At 35.2% G+C, this 19509-nt stretch overlaps 1 pseudogene; it reads right to left on the bottom strand.

The window, feature by feature from the left end:
• The window catches only part of LOC137013513 (NXPE family member 3-like), a 56079-nt pseudogene extending 48738 nt beyond the window's left edge, over positions 1 to 7341 (bottom strand).
• Between the last annotated feature and the right edge of the window lie 12168 nt (positions 7342 to 19509).

The raw sequence follows: 19509 nt of genomic DNA on the forward strand, positions 1-19509 counted from the left end.
CCAGTTCTTCCATATGTTGTACAACCTACAAGGTTAGTCCATATGTACTCCTCCACATAACTCCTTCAGGGAAGGATGTGGCTTCCGCAGCGTTCCTTTCCTAACGAAAGGTTACGCTTCCCAGTGTTATCCAATAGTCTCACTGAATGGGTTTGGAAACAGCAGTGATCGACCCTCTCTGTGTGTTAGCCCTGTCCCACCGTCCTCAGGCAAGGGGCTCAGGTAGCTTACAACAGAGCGCTGGAAGAGGTCAGCTCCTGTGGCAGCTCCTTTGGTCTGGGATTCCTATTCGTCGGTCTGTCCGACGTACGTTGAACGTGACCGACTGAATGGGAACGTCTCGGTTACAAAGGTAACCCTCGTTCCCTGAAGGAGGGAACGGAGATGTATGTCCCGTCGCCACAGGCGTTGTCCTGCTGATGCTGCCGCCTGCTTGGTTCGGCTCCTCAGCAAAAACCTGAAGATGCAACGCACCTGCTGCTCATTATATACCCGCGCTGCGAGGCGAGCAGCTGATGCATATGATTGCATGCCAATGTGCATTGGCTGGTTTTAGTTACACTCGAGGTAGATTGGCCTCTCTAGCGAGATTCCTATTCGTCGGTCTGTCCGACGTACGTCTCCGTTCCCTCCTTCAGGGAACGAGGGTTACCTTTGTAACCGAAACGGTCTCATATACGCACATTTGAACTTCATGAAAACTTTCCGCCTAACACGTGCAGACAGACATGAATCTGTTCTTAAAGGGTTAGTTCACCCCAAAATTAAATTTGTCATTAATTACTCACCCTCTGGTCGTTCCAAACCCGTAAGACCTTCGCTCATCTTCAGAACACAAATTAAGATATTTTTGATGAAATCCAAGTTTTTTTTTTTTTTAATCTCCCATAGAAAGAAACGTGATTATCATCATTCAAGGTCCAGAAAGGTACTAAAGTCATGTGACTGCGGTGGATCAACCTTAATGGTTATGAAGAGACGAGAATACATTTTGTGCGCAAAAACAAAACAAAAATAATGACTTTATTCAACAATATCTTCTCTTCTGTGTCATTCTCATACGTTGTTCAAGTCCAGCGCTTCCAGGTTCTACGTCAGAATGCCGACTCATTATTGGCCAGCTCCTGTCAGCGTCACACGCATGCGTCATACTGATCACGTGATCAGCTTCGGCCAATACACAGTCGCCGTTCTGACGTAGAACCTTGAAGTGTTGGACGACGTTTCACACTCGTTTCATATTGTACACGTTTGGCAACGCAATACGGGGTTTACACGGCAAAAGTGGTGCTAAGCTCACAGCTAGTTTCACACAGGAACTGACAATAGCTATACCCTTACTTTACTGAGAACTTAAGTTCAGGGAAAAACCTGTAGATATAAGTGCCTTTTGTGCAAGTATTTTTTTCTACTTGTTATTTTGCAGTTTTTGTTAGCAAATATTTATTTATTATTTATTCAACATTATATTTTTTTTAATGCTGCAATTCCAGTATCTAAATATTCTTAAGAGTTAAGTTCATTGTCATTTGAAAGTGTGTAGGGGTAGGCCTACTTGCATTATTTTGCAGTTATATTATTATATTATATTATGCTGGAAAGCACTTTGGTCAACGACAGTTGTTTTAAATGTGCTATAGAAATAAAATTTGTATTGTATTGTGTTATATTATGATTATATATTTAGTGGCACAAAATGGTCTTAAAATGACAATAATATTTTTTCTGGTGCAATATATCGCACAACAAAAAGTAGTTATCGTGACAGACCTAATACCGCCATACAAATACTTTGTTATTATATCATATTTTTTTGCATAATTTGGGTAATTTTGTTGTAATAGCTCACACACAGCACAGGGAGGCTTTACCTGAATTGTTGAACTACATTTACAAAAAAAGACAAGTAAATGAGTTTCTATCCTACAATTCTGAGAGAAAATACAGAATAGTTTTTTTTTTTCTTTCTCAGAATTGGTGGATATAAACTCGGAATTGCAAGAAAAACAGTCAGAATTGAGAGATGTAAACTTTTTAACTTTTTTATTCTTTTATTTCAATGCCTTCAGTAGACTGCTACTGCAGAACTGTAATTTTCTGCCACCGGGTAGGCTCCGCCCATAAAAAACGGCATCACTGATTGCAAACGCCCAAATGGCCTATTGCTAAAATTACATGTGACCTTTATACAGTGCATACCATTGGAAAGACTATCCACCCTGACTAAATTCTACTAAAAGCATGTTACTTTTTCTATGAAACTGATGAACGTGACTGGGGCATTTTATGCTGGTTCTTGCACTTATTACAGAAGTTTGAAAATAAAATGTCTGGTTAATGTGCTAAAAGGCCAGATTAAAAAAAAAAACAAAAAAAAAAACAACAACTTAAAATTATAACAATAACTATAATTATATCAACAATGACATCCTCACCAAAGAACCATAATGTTCTGTTTATTATAAGCAAGCTGCTGCAGTTTTGTTTGCAATACACACCTTAAGGCAGGATGAATTCTGATTGGCTCTCAATGTTTTAATAATTTTTAACAGTTGGAAAACAAAATCTCTCTGAAAGTGACTATATTGACTATATTGTTTATCTGCGCCTCGTTTTACCGTGGATTATTATTAGAGAGATTTTTAAAACTTTGTTTAATAGTTATCATTAGTTATGGTTCTTGGTGTGAATGTTTTTTTAGTCTTTCATTCAAAATATTCACAAAAAAAAAAAAAAAAAAAAAATAGTAAGCCTTAAAGCAAAAAAATATAACCTGAATTTAAATGATAAAAAAAGAAGAAAAAAAGATGTAAAATAAAATATTTGGTCCCACCTTATATTAGGTGTTCAAGTACTTACACCAATCAGTCAATCAATAAATAAAATTGTGCTGTATTGTCAAACACTTTTGCTGCTATTGAGAGGGGATACGGGTTAGGACAGGTAATTACAAATATAATTACATGCAGGTATTTTTTAAATATAAGTACAATGTACAACATGTATGTACACAATAAATGTTACACCTTATTTTACGGTGTCTTTATTACAGTGTAATTATACATTAAGTACTGAGTAATAATTATCTACATGTACTTAATATAAGATTATAGGATTAGGATGTGGTCAAGGTTAGTTGCATTTGTTGCATATGCACAATTTAAAGTAATTACTGTATTAACCATGTGTAACAAGGACACTGTAAAATAAAGTGTTACGGTCCCACTTTATATTAAGTGGCCTTAACTACTATGTACTTACAACAAAAAATAAGTACAATGTACTTATTGGGTTCATATTGAATTGCAAAACACATTTGCTGCTATTGAGGTGGGATACGGGTAGGTTAGGGAAAGCTTTGGTAGTATGGGTAGGTTTAAGGGTAGGGGTAAGGTGTAAGGGATGGGTCAACAGTGTAATTATAAATGTAATTACAGAAATTAATTACAGATGTAATTACATGCAGGTGTTTTTAAACTATAAGTACAATGTAAAAACATGTATGTACACAATAAGTGCATTGTAACAAATGATTAATTTAAATGTAAGTACATAGTAGTTAAGGCCACTTAATATAAAGTGGGACCAGTGTTACTGCTTTTTATTTTACAGTCCTGTTCCACACTAAAAAAAAAAAAAAAATAATAAAAAAAAAAAAAATAAATAAATATATATATCTAGGTACTAACCCTGAACCTACTCCTAAATCCAACCTTAACCTATGTAGCTACCTGACATTGATCAGTACATTCTTAGGTAAGTACACTGTAAAAATGTTTGGTTCTGGTTCTGTGTAACTATTCCGGTTTTGATTCCAGTTCCATTAAAATAAAATAAAATAAAATAAAATAAAATAAAATAAAATAAAATATGAAATGAAATAATGAAATGAAATGAAATGAAATGAAATGAAATAAAATAAAATAAAATAAAATAAAATAAAATAAAATAAAATAAAATAAAATAAAATAAAATAAAATAAAATAAAATAAAAAATGAAATGAAATGAAATGAAATGAAATGAAATAATGAAATGAAATGAAATGAAATGAAATGAAATGAAATGAAATAAAATAAAATAAAAATAAAGGGTTGGGTATCATTTGAATTTTAATTCTTCTGACTCTTCTTGTTAATTCCTCATTTTGATTCCAATAAATAATAATAAAAAAAAAACTTAGATAGGTAACACTATTTTACAGTGCTGTAGTTACACATTACTACATATACTTTATGTAGTAATAACAGTAAATTATGCATAATTACAAGTAACAAACCCTAAGCCAAACCCTAACCCTAACTGTAACTCTACAGTAAGTACATGCACTCTAAAAATACTGGGTTAAAAACAACCCAAGTTGGGTTGAAAATGGACAAACTCAGTGATTGGGTTGTTTTAACCCAGAGGTTGGGTTAAATGATTGCCCAACATGCTGGGTAGTATTATTTAACTCAACTATTGTTTAAAAATTACTATATGTCTGGCTTAAAATGAACCCAAAATAGGTTGGAAATTAAAAATCAGACACATAATTACTACAGGCAACAATAATAATCAAAAGGTGTACATTTATTAATAAGAAATGTATTAAATGTGTATTGTTTAATTATTATTCATTAAACTTATTAATAAATGTTCATTTATTAAACATATTAATAAATGTAAATTTCCAACATACTTTGGGTTCATTTTAAGCAAGAAATACAGTAAATGATAAACAATATTTGTTCGGCTAACATTTAACCCAACCACTGGGTTAAAACAACCCACTTTCAGGGTTTGTCCATTTTCAACCCAACTTGGTTTGTTTTTAATCCAGCATTTTTTAGAGTGTGTAGTTAATTAATAGTACTCAGTACTTATTTGAGTAATTACAATGTAACTACGGCACTGTAAAATAAAGTGTTACCAAATAAAGTGTATCCCTTAGATATCATTCACATTTATTTTAAGACTTATTGCAAAACATTTCAATGTAGCTGAATATCGTGAACAAAAATCAATAGGCTAAAAAAAAAAATAATACCATAGCAAAAAAAACTAGCCTAACTAATATAAATTTAGTGCATTATTAAAGACAAGTAAACACTCAGTAATTGACAATTAGCAATCGCAATCGTTTTCTGCCTTTTCTTTTCCCCCATTATTAGTTACCATGGTTTCTCGTTTGATTAGTCATTCAGTTCAGCTGTGCCTGCTTAATTATCTTTGTTTGATAGTTCCCTTGTTTCTGTTCTCATTTGTCCGGTCTCGTCAGTGTATGACAGTTGTGGCGTTGCCTGCTATCTCTTGTTCTACTTTGTGTGGATTATTCATTAAAGACTTTTGAATCTCTTCATCTTCATCGTGTTATCAATACCATTCGTGACAAATCTGACCATAGAATCCGCTTCCATTGAAAATTCAAGTAAAGCTCCAGTAAAGTGAAGACAATTGAGATGACATCAAAGATTTAGCAAAGACAACACATCCAAACAACTTGTGGTTATGTGGGTCTGGTCCAAGTTTTGGAGAGTTTATGAACCCAAGACCCAATAAACATCTGCAACTGACATTTCCAGTTGATTTAAAGACTTCTGCCTGGATAGAGGAAATGGATCGTTTTTTTTTTTTTTTTTCTTATAGCCTAGTAATTTCCTGATTTGTGCATCTTAACAACTCTTCATCACACATCTTTACTTTATGCTTGGGTCTATTGGCAGATGTTCACCTCGTCATTACACACCAGTGAAACAGGAAGTCATGGTTTACCACTTAATCATTCCAAAAACAAACAATATGAATTGTTGCTTGTAATTGCACACATGGGGTGCACACGTTTTAGAGAAGAAAAAAATAAAAAAAAATTCTCCCACCTATGGTTGGGTATCGAGACTAGACCAAAACAGAGCTTTTTACAGAAAAGTACCTATATATGATAATGATCTTGAGATTATGTGAGGTTGTTTTTCTTCAAAAGGCCCTGGACAATTTGTCAGGATACACATCACATCAGGAAACAAACTGGGCCATTGTTGAATCTTCCAGCAAGCCAATGATTTAAAGCACAAAAATGGTTGACTGACCACAGAATACCATGGCCATCCACCCAGTCCCCTAACTTAAATCACAAAAACAGTCTCATGAGTTCATTTGTATTTTGTGGTCTACCACACATACATTTTCTTATGTTTGCATACACGCTCTTGTCCAAAATGACTTACAAAAACATCGAGACCAGGCTGAAAAGAACTAAAGAAAAGAGTCCACAAGCATGGACATCTCATAAAACTATTATGCTCATGAGCACAACATTTTTAATATAACCCAGACATAAAAGGGATGTGAAAAGTATAAAAAGTAAGTACAAAAATGACTGTTCATCATTCACTTCTTCTGGTTAGCATCTGATAACCTTTCTTCCCTGCATTTTTTGGCTGCATGTCTTGTGCTGTTTATCTCAGAAAAGAGGTTATCAGAAAACCATAAGCAATAACTGACAACAGATAAATACAAAGATGCAAAGCTTGTAATAAAAAAGGAGTAAAGTGTCTGAAAGCTAGATAAAGACAGTCAGGCACTGCCCTGAAGCCCACGTGGGCTCATAAAGGCCGGCAGCGACACTGAACGAGGAAAGTCCTTCAGAAAGAATAAAGCATAGAGTCGGCTGGATGGTATATTTAGGCAAAATTACCCAACATTTATATGTTTACCTAGATTGTATCTGTGACAGAGGAAATTCGTCAGTAATTATTCTGTGATATTGTTTATACTGATAGCAGTCAGCAGGCAGTAATGATGTACTTTTACTACATCAGAGCGACATAGAATAATATAGAAACACAGAGCTAAACATTGCCAATTTGATCCATTTTTGCCATAATGCTACTCTTACAATAACTGTTTGTTTGCACTATATTTTACAGTGCGTGCACTTACAGTGGATTTGCCTAAAAAATACTATAAGGCACAATAAGGTAATTACATGGGTTAGTGTTAGGTTTAGGGGTATGTTCACGGTTAGTATTGCAATTACTATATTATGTACATACAGAACAGGTCTGTAAAATAAAGTGCTACCAACTGTTTAGTTAATATAAACTGAATTTCAAGCAAAACTAAACTCAAATTAAACTTTGGTTATACTGTCCATCCCTATGAGCAATGATCAAAAGTTAATAAAAAAGCTCTACCTTAACATGTAAGCATTTGGCAGACACATTTACAAAAACAACAACTTACTTTAGGTGAGCCACAAGAACTGTACAGATGTTGAGGAGACGCCATGAAGAATTTAACTTGGCTCAGTGGATTATAAGTTCCGTTCTGTTTTTTGGGTCATAATGTCTTAATGTTGTCATTTGTACGGCTCATGTGTGCAGAGAAGATTACAGTTAGACACCTCTGGCAGCATGAGAGCTAAACATGCTCCACCCTCCAGCACTGCATATGACAGCCTGACTATGTCCTTCCTTTCACTTCCATGTATTGTCAGTTCAAAATAACTTTAAATTGAAAAACATGTTTTTAGATGTGAACAGAACATGGACTGAAATCAACTGAAACCCAAGGAGAGCAAGAATGCAATGTGTGTGAATGGCCTATAACTAAGTTTTGGAGTACTTGCCAAGTTTCACTATTACCCCTCTTTCTGTGCTTTTTCTCTCACTCTTCGGCTCAGTGGCAGAAGGTTGAATGGTGAGGATTCATTTCTCTGTCTATCTGCCTATGAGAAGATGAACATGAACTCTTCTTATGAAAGGTCTCATTCTGTTTCTGGCAGAATCACATCACTCTGACCTGGCCTTCTAATATGCAATGTAATCTGTGGAACGGCTGTCTCCGAATGTAAGGAACCAAAACGTCATGGCAGGAGTAAATGTGGGTGAATGTATGAGAGGAGACATCCTTTGTTCAAATCCGCTTTCATCACCACATCCTGTCTCTCCTTTTTCTGCTTTAAAAATTATTCAACTCCTATGCAGGTGATAAAATTTTAAGAGTGCTTTTGAATAATTGAAGAGCAGAATAATAATCGCATGGCATAGCAAGCTGCGGCTGGAGAAGATGGGTTCATTCTGCCCTAAAGGCTCCGTCAGACTCACTTTGTCATGCCTATCAAGCCCCAACCTAATCTCACTGCAGGAAACTGGACTTTCTGCCCAGATCTTTTCTCTTCCTCTTTTAAGCTAACTTGCCAAAGTTTGAAAAGTTTGAAGAAATTCAAGCCCTGTAATACCAACAATATTCATCTGGAGCAAATGAGTGTGTGTGTGTCTACTCACTGTCAGAGAGATGAGAGAGAAAGAGCAGATATCAATATATATATATATATTAGGGCTGTCAATCGATTAAAAAATTTAATCGAATTAATTACATACTCTGTGATTAATTAATCTAAATTAATTGCATATGTAATTTTTGCTGTGAAAATATTAAATATTTCAATTCAAATGAATCAATGCAGGGTTTTTCCTGGACCAAAAATGATCTTCGGTGGTGACAGACATGGTCATCCACACAAACAGTAAAAAGTGCCCTACCCACGTGATCTGCGAGCCCGATACTGACAATAAAGTACCCGTCACTGTAATTCATTCTTGCCCTCTTTGCAAAAAAAAAAAAAAAAAAAAAATATTTTATAGCTTTGTAAGAGAAGATGCGTTTTTGCTAAACCTGAAAAGTATTAAAAAGTAGCATTTAGAAGGTATATTAACTAATAATATACATTTCTACCATATACAATTGAATGCACCTAGCTAACAACAGCTTGTTTTGTTCTGGTTTCACTTCACTCCAGTCTAAACTAACTGATTTTATAGGTAGGCCTAATTTATTACACATTGTCATTTAAATAACCTGAAAATATTGTGGATTATTAAGGCTAATTTTACTAACCACTCTTGCTAAATGGGGTAAGCACACTTATGTTCTCATTTCATAGTTGTTCGAGTAAATGATTCATTATAGACCGTGTGGACAGACCATAGACTATAAAAAAAGTGACGGGTACTTTATTGTCAGTATCGGGCTCGCAGATCACGTGGGTAGGGCACTTTCATTAAAATGAATCTGTTCATTTTTAAAGCAGAAAAAGGAGAGACAGGATGTGGTGATGAAAGCGGATTTGAACAAAGGATGTCTCCTCTCATACATTCACCCACATTTACTCCTGCCATGACGTTTTGGTTCCTTACATTCGGAGACAGCCGTTCCACAGATTACATTGCATATTAGAAGGCCAGGTCAGAGTGATGTGATTCTGCCAGAAACAGAATGAGACCTTTCATAAGAAGAGTTCATGTTCATCTTCTCATAGGCAGATAGACAGAGAAATGAATCCTCACCATTCAACCTTCTGCCACTGAGCCGAAGAGTGAGAGAAAAAGCACAGAAAGAGGGGTAATAGTGAAACTTGGCAAGTACTCCAAAACTTAGTTATAGGCCATTCACACACATTGCATTCTTGCTCTCCTTGGGTTTCAGTTGATTTCAGTCCATGTTCTGTTCACATCTAAAAACATGTTTTTCAATTTAAAGTTATTTTGAACTGACAATACATGGAAGTGAAAGGAAGGACATAGTCAGGCTGTCATATGCAGTGCTGGAGGGTGGAGCATGTTTAGCTCTCATGCTGCCAGAGGTGTCTAACTGTAATCTTCTCTGCACACATGAGCCGTACAAATGACAACATTAAGACATTATGACCCAAAAAACAGAACGGAACTTATAATCCACTGAGCCAAGTTAAATTCTTCATGGCGTCTCCAGTATAACCAAAGTTTAATTTGAGTTTAGTTTTGCTTGAAATTCAGTTTATATTAACTAAACAGTTGGTAGCACTTTATTTTACAGACCTGTTCTGTATGTACATAATATAGTAATTGCAATACTAACCCTGAACATACCCCTGAACCTAACACTAACCCATTTAATTACCTTATTGTGCCTTATAGTATTTTTTAGGAATCTGTGATGAATCAATGATCAAAAGTTAATAAAATATTAATTTGTGGTCTTTTCTGACTCATTACAAAAATCCCTAACCCTAGCTGCTGTGTGACAAGGTGTACAGCTAACAAGCTAAAAAAAACAGAAATAAGTTTTTATAAGCTGTCGACCCCAAAAAACAAATGTTTAACGAATGTTTAAGGACATAAAAGTGGATACAGGCAGTGAGACAGAGCACAACGGGTCATATTACTATAAGAAATGCAATGGAGGGGGGTCGTAATCGGCGACAACATATGCTAAACAAACCAACAAAAGCATTCATTATTTTTAACCATGTCAAAGAATTATTTCACCTGTCGCCGATTTCGTTCCCCTCCAATGCATTTCTTGACTCCACCCCCACGTCAAACCAGTGCCATAAAGAGAACCGCACAGAAAAGTGCAGCGCAAAGGGAAACTGGTATCGTGAGTGCACACTTGACTGAAACGCAGAATAAAATGAGCGGCAAATGATTTAGTAGGTTTGAGCATGAAAAATACGTGGGAAAGATAAAATAGGATTACAGCTGTCATTGATTTTAGTAATTGATTATATTTTTATTTACTACTTTATTTTATTTTGCAATTTATTATTTTTGTTTGCAAAACTTTTTTTTTTTCCGCTCAATACTTTATTTTTACTTTGCAATTCTTTAGTTTTGTTTGCAAAACATTTTTTATTGCTCAATTCTTTTTTGTGTTTTGCAAAACTTTATTTTTGTGCAAAACTTTAAGGCATTAATTTGACTCCATAGTTTCCCGTTTTTCGTTTGTTAAAAAAACGGAAAAATTAGATTTTGACTCGATTTTTGTTTTTTCGGGTCACGGATAGAAAATGGAAACAGACTTCAAAACTCGTTTTCCACATGTGGGCGGTCATTACACGCCCCTTTCAGCCGATTGGTTTATCAAATCTGAGCCAGTGACGTCATCTTCAGTTCGTTCAACAAAATAACAGTCCTCTGCTGCTATATCAGTAGATGTCATAAATCGGCTTCCTTCTGTGCAACCTAACGTGTATTTCACAGAAATATTTATTTCAGAAATGTTAATCAGCACACAGACTGTTGTAATGCTGTTTGTAGTTTAATATGCATAGTGAAAATGCCCTACCCACACAGATGAGTGGATGAAAAGCACAGATTAAAAAAAAAAAAAAATACAGTTTTTATTTTATTTTATTTTGAATAAATAGAATAAATCACAATAAATAAGTAAGCAATTTTGAAAAACGAACAATAGCTCATCTCTCTTTATTTATTTATTTTATTTAGCCTAACATTGCCTGCTGAATTTAGGCTAATGTTAATAACCCTTTGGTTAAAAGATTGAGGGAATATGTAAAGATCAAACATTAAAGATCAAAATTACAGCTACATAGCTATTTTAGTTATGACAAAAATAATATATAAATGTTAAGCCAAAACGGATTAATTTAAAGCTGAACTGAAACAGAAACCGGCGTTATAACTACCTCTCTAATTTGACACAATTCCAAATGTTTCAATATTCACGATTTGGAGGCTAAACTATATTTATTATTTAAACGCTTTTATTGTAGCCTACACAGACTACTTAAAATGAGCAGTATAACTTTTTATATATTTGGTTGAATGTATGTTATTTTGACAGTTTACAGGCTGTGATGTCAAGTTACTAAAACTGATGTTGTGCACGTGAGGCGCCGGCGCGTTCACTTGAATTTTCTTATAAAAGCGGAAACAACTTAAAATACTCAGACATTTATGGTCAAATATATGTAACACCAATTGAATCTTTGAAGGGTTAAATAGGCCTATTATTTTTGTACACTCACAATAAAAACAAAACATTGCTCGTAAAATAAACAAAGAAATTTTCTGCCGTCTCGGTTTCCTTTCTGTGAACTTCTCAAAAATGAACCGAAACATTTTTTCCCCTTTCATTTTGGTAATATGTTAATTAAGTGAAATAAATTTTGCGCATAGACATAGGCTATTTCAGGCCCGGTTCTAGGATTGCGTGACTGGGGGGACATTTCAAAAACTGCGGCATAATACGATTTATGGTTGCATGATTCTTTCCTTTTTCATGTCTATATTTTTGGTTCATTTCTATATAGTTGTGCTCAGTTATTTTGGCTATATAAAAATAAAAAACCACAAAACATAATAATAACTGAATTTACACAAAAGATCCAGTTCAAAAGTTTATATGCTTGATTCTTAATAGTGTGTGTTGTTACCTGGATGATCAAAAGCTGCAAACATTCACTGATGCCCAAGACAACACAAGACACCACAATACAATAAGAGAGCAAGTGGGTTGTAAACCTATGAACAGGATGACTGGAAATTCTGACTGGAATAAGACTGGAAGTTCTTATTTTATTTAAAGATCTACTTTTTTTTTTTTTTTTAGTTCTGTCCTACAAAAGCTTCATAAAACACTTTCCAGAAGACAAAATAAAAACAATTTACCCCCCAACAATCCTGTGCAAATGTTTATACCCCCTGAATTTTAATACATTGTTTCCTTCTGGAGTATCAGTAAATGTTTTCACTATTTGTAACAGTTGGGTATGAGAAGAGACCCAAACATGGGACTGTAAAAGGATGTGCGCCGCAAGGCTCGCCAGAAAAATACAACCGCACAATGTTTATAGTAATTCGCGTGTGTAACTAATTTAGTGTTGATATATTTTTAAAATTTTGTGTGCTATCACAAAAAAACGAGTATCCTGGGGATGTTGGAGGGGCACATGAGAAATCTGGGGGGGCATCGCCCCTCCTAACCCCCCATCCCCCAACCCCCATAACTAATAATTTTCATTTAGTTTAAGTTTTTCAAAACATCCACAGAACTGCATACAGTAAATTTTCCCCTGTTTAAGCCACGAATATTTACAAAATAAAATAATAAAATAATTACAAAGATAATAAAAGTTCTGTTTAATATACGAGAGTTTTTCTTTTGCTGTTGTCCACTGAAACAATTGACGCAGAATCGCCAATAGCCGTTAAATCGAAATTGAAAGTAAAATGTTCAGGGCCATTTATAGCTAATTCATTCAAAAGTGAAGGAAAGACAGAAAAAGTGAGGATAGCAAGTAAACTGTCTGTGACATATAATAATGTTCACCGTGTTCATAAAAGTGTTTAATTTAAGAGATAAAATCTGTATGGCCACATAAACTGAAAAGCCCCCCGATGGTGATAGCGTTATTAGGTGTTGCCACCTAGTGGATAGCCTATTTTCTAATATGACTGCATAGTCTACTGCAAGGAATGCGTCTGCTAAATGATTGAACTTAAATGTATAAAATGTTTCAAAACATTAAAATAAGAAAAAAAAAAAAAAAAAGCATTTGTGCGATTGTGATTTAATTCTTGTGGCGCGACGAGCAGAACCGGCTGATAGACCTATTTGCTCCAAACACACGATCTGCAAACGGTTTTTAGTTTTATTTTGTCCGATCTCTGTTCTGTACTTGCTGAAGACTGGAACTGATGGTCTTCCTCTTATCTCCATATACAGTAGTATTTATAAGCAAGCACAGCACTGATTTGTGCACAGCCATAACCAAGGAAACTGTATTGCTGCTTTTCCATAATCGCCACTTACTGGCAGAGAGTGAATGTGCATTTTCATTCAGTCCATCTGCTGTTTTTGTGCAAGTGTGTCTTATGTAGATAAATAAATACTGTAAATCCTACAATTATATATAATTTAAATAAAAACACTTCTCATGCTACATGTGTGTGTACATGCTACATGTTTGGATCATAATTGAAATGTAGTGGTTGAAATGCCTCTAGTTTCAAATGGCTACAGATATTTAAGACCAGTTATTATATATATATATATATATAATATATATATATATATATATATATATATATATATATATATATATATATATATATATATATATATATATATATATATATATATATATATATATATATATATATATATATATATATATATTTTGTTTCAGTTAAAATTATTAAGTTTTTTTTAAATGGTTTTAGTTTTACTTAACTGTAATAGGTTTTGCATAGTTTTGAGTGGTGCTAAAAGCATGTTCAATCTTATCCGAAACAAATTAACATGAATCTGGCAAAGTTTGAAGGTCCAGCCACACCCCAATCTTATCCCTAAACATATCTAGGTCAAGCTCCACCCATTATGTCCACATTAGGTCCCATTTGACCCTGCAGTGAGCACCACTTGTTCCAGAGATGTGGGAAGAACACCTCTATAGCCAGTGAAGCAAAACCAAGAGACATGTGGGCCCTCTCATCCTCACTGAAGATCAGGCACAGTGCCACATTCTGGATCATCAGAGGTTTAATCACGAGTGCAAGAAAGCCAGCAGTCAGTCAGATGACAAGGAGCTATGGGGCATACAAAGAGAACAAGGTCTTTTGAAGTGCTCTTAAAGAGACAGTTCACTCAAGAATGAAAGCCGTTCACACGCCTATCAGATATGGCTAAAATGATCAATGCTTCAAAGACATGTTGTAAATAGTCACCAGTGATGCTCTTCACCGAGCTCGTGCTTTGATCATTATAGCCAATCACGGACATATCCGATGAGTGCGTCAACACAATAGCCAATCAGAGGTGTTTAAGAATCCACTCAACAGCGCTTAAAGTGTCACATTTTTAAAATTTCTTTACAGGCTTGGTATCGCGCTTTGTAATTTTAACAACACTAGCAGGGAAGCATTCCGTCATAACAGAAAATTCCATCAATGGCAGGGAAAGAGTTAAACTGTGAATTACTTATACTTAAAATAATAATAATAATAATAATAGAAGATTATGCCTAATTGTTTTCTTTGCAAGAATTTCAATCAATATTATTTTTCATTATGATATCAGAACAGTTGTATCACTCTGATATTTCTGATTTTATGCACCCAAAAATATGAAAGACAATTTAAAGGTGCAGTAGAATTAAAAATTGAATTTATCTTGGCATAGTTGAATAACAAGAGTTCAGTACATGGAAATGACATACAGTGACTATTGTTTCCTCCTCCTTATATAAATCTCATTTGTTTAAAAGACCTCCAGGCAAACAGGCGAATCTCAACATAACACTAACTGTTACGTAACAGTCAGGATCATTAATATGTACGCCCCCAATATTTGCATATGCCAGCTCATGTTCAAGGCATTAGACAAGGGCTGGACGTCTGGATCTGTGCACAGCTGAATCATCAGACTAGGTAAGCAAGCAAGAACAATAGCGAAAAATGGCAGATGGAGCAATAATAACTAATATTTTTAGTGATATTTGTGAATTGTCTTTCTAAATGTTTCGTTAGCATGTTGCTAATGTACTGTTAAATGTGGTTAAAGTTACCATCATTTCTTACTGTATTCACGGAGACAAGACTGTCGTTATTTTCATTTTTAAACACTTGTAGACTGTATAATTCATAAACACAGCTTCATTCTTTATAAATCTCTCCAACAGTGTGTAATGTTAGCTTTAGCCACAGAGCACTATCAAACTCATTCAGAATCAAATGTAAACATCCAAATAAATACTATACTTACGCGATTAGACATGTTGCATAACGAACACTTTGTAAAGATTAATTTTGAGGGTTATATTAGCTGTGTGAACTTTGTTTATGCTGTTTAAGGCAAGCGTGAGCTCGGGAGGGCAGGGAGCGTGAAGAATTAAAGGGGACGCAGCCTGAATCGGCGCATATTTAATGATGCCCCAAAGTAGGTAGTTAAAAAATGAATTAAAAAAAAAAAAAATCTATGGGGTATTTTGAGCTGAAACTTCACAGACACATTCAGGGGACACCTTAGACTTATATTACATCTTTTGAAAACATGTTCTACGGCACCTTTAAGTCATTGAATTTATTAATAGATTTTTTTTTTTTTTATAGATCTGGACCAAAAAAGAAAAAAAGAAACCTGGACCTGGATGATGACAGTCCTGTCAAGCCCAGCTGTATTGTGGCTGAAACGACAAGGAGTCTCTTCTAGGCACAGGTTCACAAACAAGCCGTCTCTGGACCATCTGTGGTGTCATGCTGAGTTTGCGGAGGCTAGAATCTGAGCTGCCTGACTGGGGTCTGAGCCAGACTGGACAACCAGAGGAGAGCTAATTCAGCTGTGCTATACACACAAGAACAGATGTCCAAAACTGAGCTTGCCAAGTCCAGCCATTCAGCCCACGAACCTCACGGTCCACTTTACACCCCTATTCCTTTCTCATTTCTCATTCTTTCTTTCTGTTGTTCACTCTCTCAGTCTGTTTTGGCCTGAGCACACTCAGATCTATCAGTTTCTGCCAAAAGCACGAACCTTCTGTTAAAATCTTCTGCCTGACTTCCAGAACATTCAACTTTTCTAATATCGCAAAGTGGTAAGATACGGCTCAGGCACAGAGATTTTAAGAACCCAAGTGAAGCAGAGGCTGTGTGCAGGTTGAGGCCCATAAATGGAGCAGTGATAGTTTCAGGTTCAGGAACAGGATAACGTGAAGACAAGAGATGGGTGTATTCTGAGAGAAGACATGAATAGAAGTGGGACGGCAAGTTTGACAAATCTGGAATAGGCAATTTAGAAACAAAGACAGGCACAAAGGCAGGATGGGAATGGCAACTAGAACAAGCACAGGAATAGGGACAGCTGGAATAACAGTAGAAACCAGAGTTACTTACAGGTAATCAAAGAGGGGTTGATGAATGTTAGGCTCTGCATCAGATGGCCCATTTTTGCAGTCCAACACGTTTTTGTCAGTATATCTAGTGTTAGTTGATCTCAGTGCTGCGTTTGACACTATAGATCAAAAAAATACTCCTAGATCGACTACAAAATTACACTGCATTTAGGGCCAGGCATTACGATAGTAAACTATGGAGTGCTGCAAGGATCAGTGTTAGGCCCTCTGCTATTTTCAATATACATGCTGCCACTCTACAATATTATAAGAAAACATGGAATTGGTTTCCACTGCTATGCCGATGATACTCAGTTACATATTTCAACACAACCAGATGAAATCTCTAAATTATCCAATCTGACAGAGTGTGTTAAAGAAGTAAATCATTGGATGTCTAGTAATTTTCTTCTATTAAATTCAGATAAGACTGAAGTATTACTTATTGGGCCAAAAAGCTGTATACAGAATCTCCCCTTAGATGTAAAACGTCGCGCTCACACCTTCTTTCCTTTAGACGCCAAATCTTTATGTTTTTGAACTCATAGGAGCAAACTTTATTTCCATGTTAATCATGGAGAGAATTCGTAGGCTGCATGTTAAAAAAATGCATACATAATTTCAAATGGAATCTCCAAATTAATACTAAATATCTTTTTACTAAGTATGAATGAATGCCAGTAGCCTATCACATTCTGTTCTGCTAAGGTGTCTCTATTTGAGTACAAGTTATTATTTTCGTTGTTTTTGATCCATGTAACCTTTTAAATAAATAATGTCACCATTTTACATACCAGTGAAATTTCACAATTCTTGATTCCAATTTAAAAATAAATAAATAAATTCCAAAACAAAAACGACTAGACATTTTTAAAGTCAACTAAACAGTCATTAATAAATCAAGAACAATTAAAGAAACTACAAGTGATATCACAAATAAATGCAAAAGATCAAAGATACAGATTAAATAAACTGCTTTAAAATGTTCAGGTCTAACAGTAGTAGGCTATTCAAGTTGCATAAAATAATCAAATGTAAAATAAAGCATAATCTTCACTTTATAGCCTAAATGAAAATATAGGTCAATCATTGGCATTTCAAATAACATCCACATTGTTACGCCAGTAGGTGGCGACAAGTGACTGTTAAAAATGTATTCGTCATTGAATCATTCATTCAAGAGATTTGTTCAAAAATGATTCATCCAGTAATTGATTTGAAGTATTTGTGAAACAATTATTCAAACTGATTAAAAAAAAATAAAAATAAATAAAATAATTATAATTTTGTGAATTCATTTTCACAAAAAAAAAAGAAAAGAAAAGAAAAAGATTACCTAAAATACCATGCAATAAATCCCCCTTTAACTGTAAACCCACGGTCTGTGCTGAATGTCTAAACATATCACATCAGCTTCACTTCTGATGCTCAGGAGGAAGATTGCTGAAATTAGAAAACCAAGAATAGTCTGCTATAAATAGTTCTGCTCATTTCATGGAATGGGGTTATCGAGGGCCAAAGCTGAGAATGATGGGTAACAGGCGACTCATTCCTCTTCCTCTGTACACACTCTCCAGTGACAACCCACATACTCTGCAGAGTGTTTGGTATTTTTTTATATTGGTACCTCTTTCCTTTCAGTTCCTTGCAAGTACATATAAAACTAACATTTCTACTAACATCTAAGTATATTTTTGTGAGAATATTGGTCACATAGTCTCATCATATTGTACACTTGTAATGCTTTAAAAAAAATAGCTATTATACATTACAAAACAATATTTGATTATTTTTTTTGTCATTTACAAAGATTAAAAAAATTCAGTTTTACTCAAATTAGGGTGATGCAAAAATGAGCACACCCCACAACAAAAAACTACATCATCTAGTACTTTGTATGGCCTCCATGATTTTTAATTTCTAGGCATGGAATGAACAAGTTGGCAACATTTTGCAACATCTATCTCTTTCCATTCTTCAAGAATGAGCTCTTTTAGAGACTGGATGCTGGATGGAGAGTGATGCTCAACTTGTCTCCAGAATTCCCCACAGGTGTTCGATTGGGTTCAGATCAGGAGCCACTGAATCACTTTCACCCTGTTCTTCTTCAGAAATCCAACAGTGGCCTTAGATGTGTGTTTAGGATCATTGTCATGTTAGAAAAGTGCATGACGACCAAGGGCACGGAGTGATGGTAGCATCTTCTCTTTCAGTATAGACAGTACATCTGTGAATTCATGATGCCATCAATGAGATGCAGCTCCCGACACCAGCAGCACTCATGCAGCCCCACATAAGGACACTGACACCACCATGTTTCACTGTAGACACCATGCATTTTTATTTGCATTCCTGACCTTTGTGACACCATACAGTTTTGAAGCCATCAGTTCCACAAACATTTATCTTGGTCTCATCACTCCAGAGACCACTCCTTGGTCTCATCACTCCATCACTCCATCAGTCCCAGTAGTCTTCATCTTTGTCAGCATGGGCCCTGGCAAACTCTAGGCGGGCTTTTTTCATGCCTGGGCTTTAGGAGAGGCTTCTTTCGTGGACGGCACCCATGCATGCCATTCCTCTGCAGTGCACGCCATATTGTGTAATGGGAAATAGTCAACCCAGTTTGGCTTTCTACAAACCAGATTCCAAAAAATTTGGGACAGTGTACAAATTGTGAATAAGAAAGGAATGCAATAATTTACAAATCTCATAAACTTATATTTTATTCACAATAGAAAATAGATAACCTATCAAATGTTGAAAGTGAGACATTCTGAAGTGTCATGCCAAATATTGGCTCATTTTGGATTTCATGAGAGCTACACATTCCAAAAAAGAGGTAGCAGTAAGAGGC

The sequence above is a fragment of the Chanodichthys erythropterus genome, chromosome 23, assembly GCF_024489055.1.
Source record: "Chanodichthys erythropterus isolate Z2021 chromosome 23, ASM2448905v1, whole genome shotgun sequence".
Classification (NCBI taxonomy): domain Eukaryota; kingdom Metazoa; phylum Chordata; class Actinopteri; order Cypriniformes; family Xenocyprididae; genus Chanodichthys; species Chanodichthys erythropterus.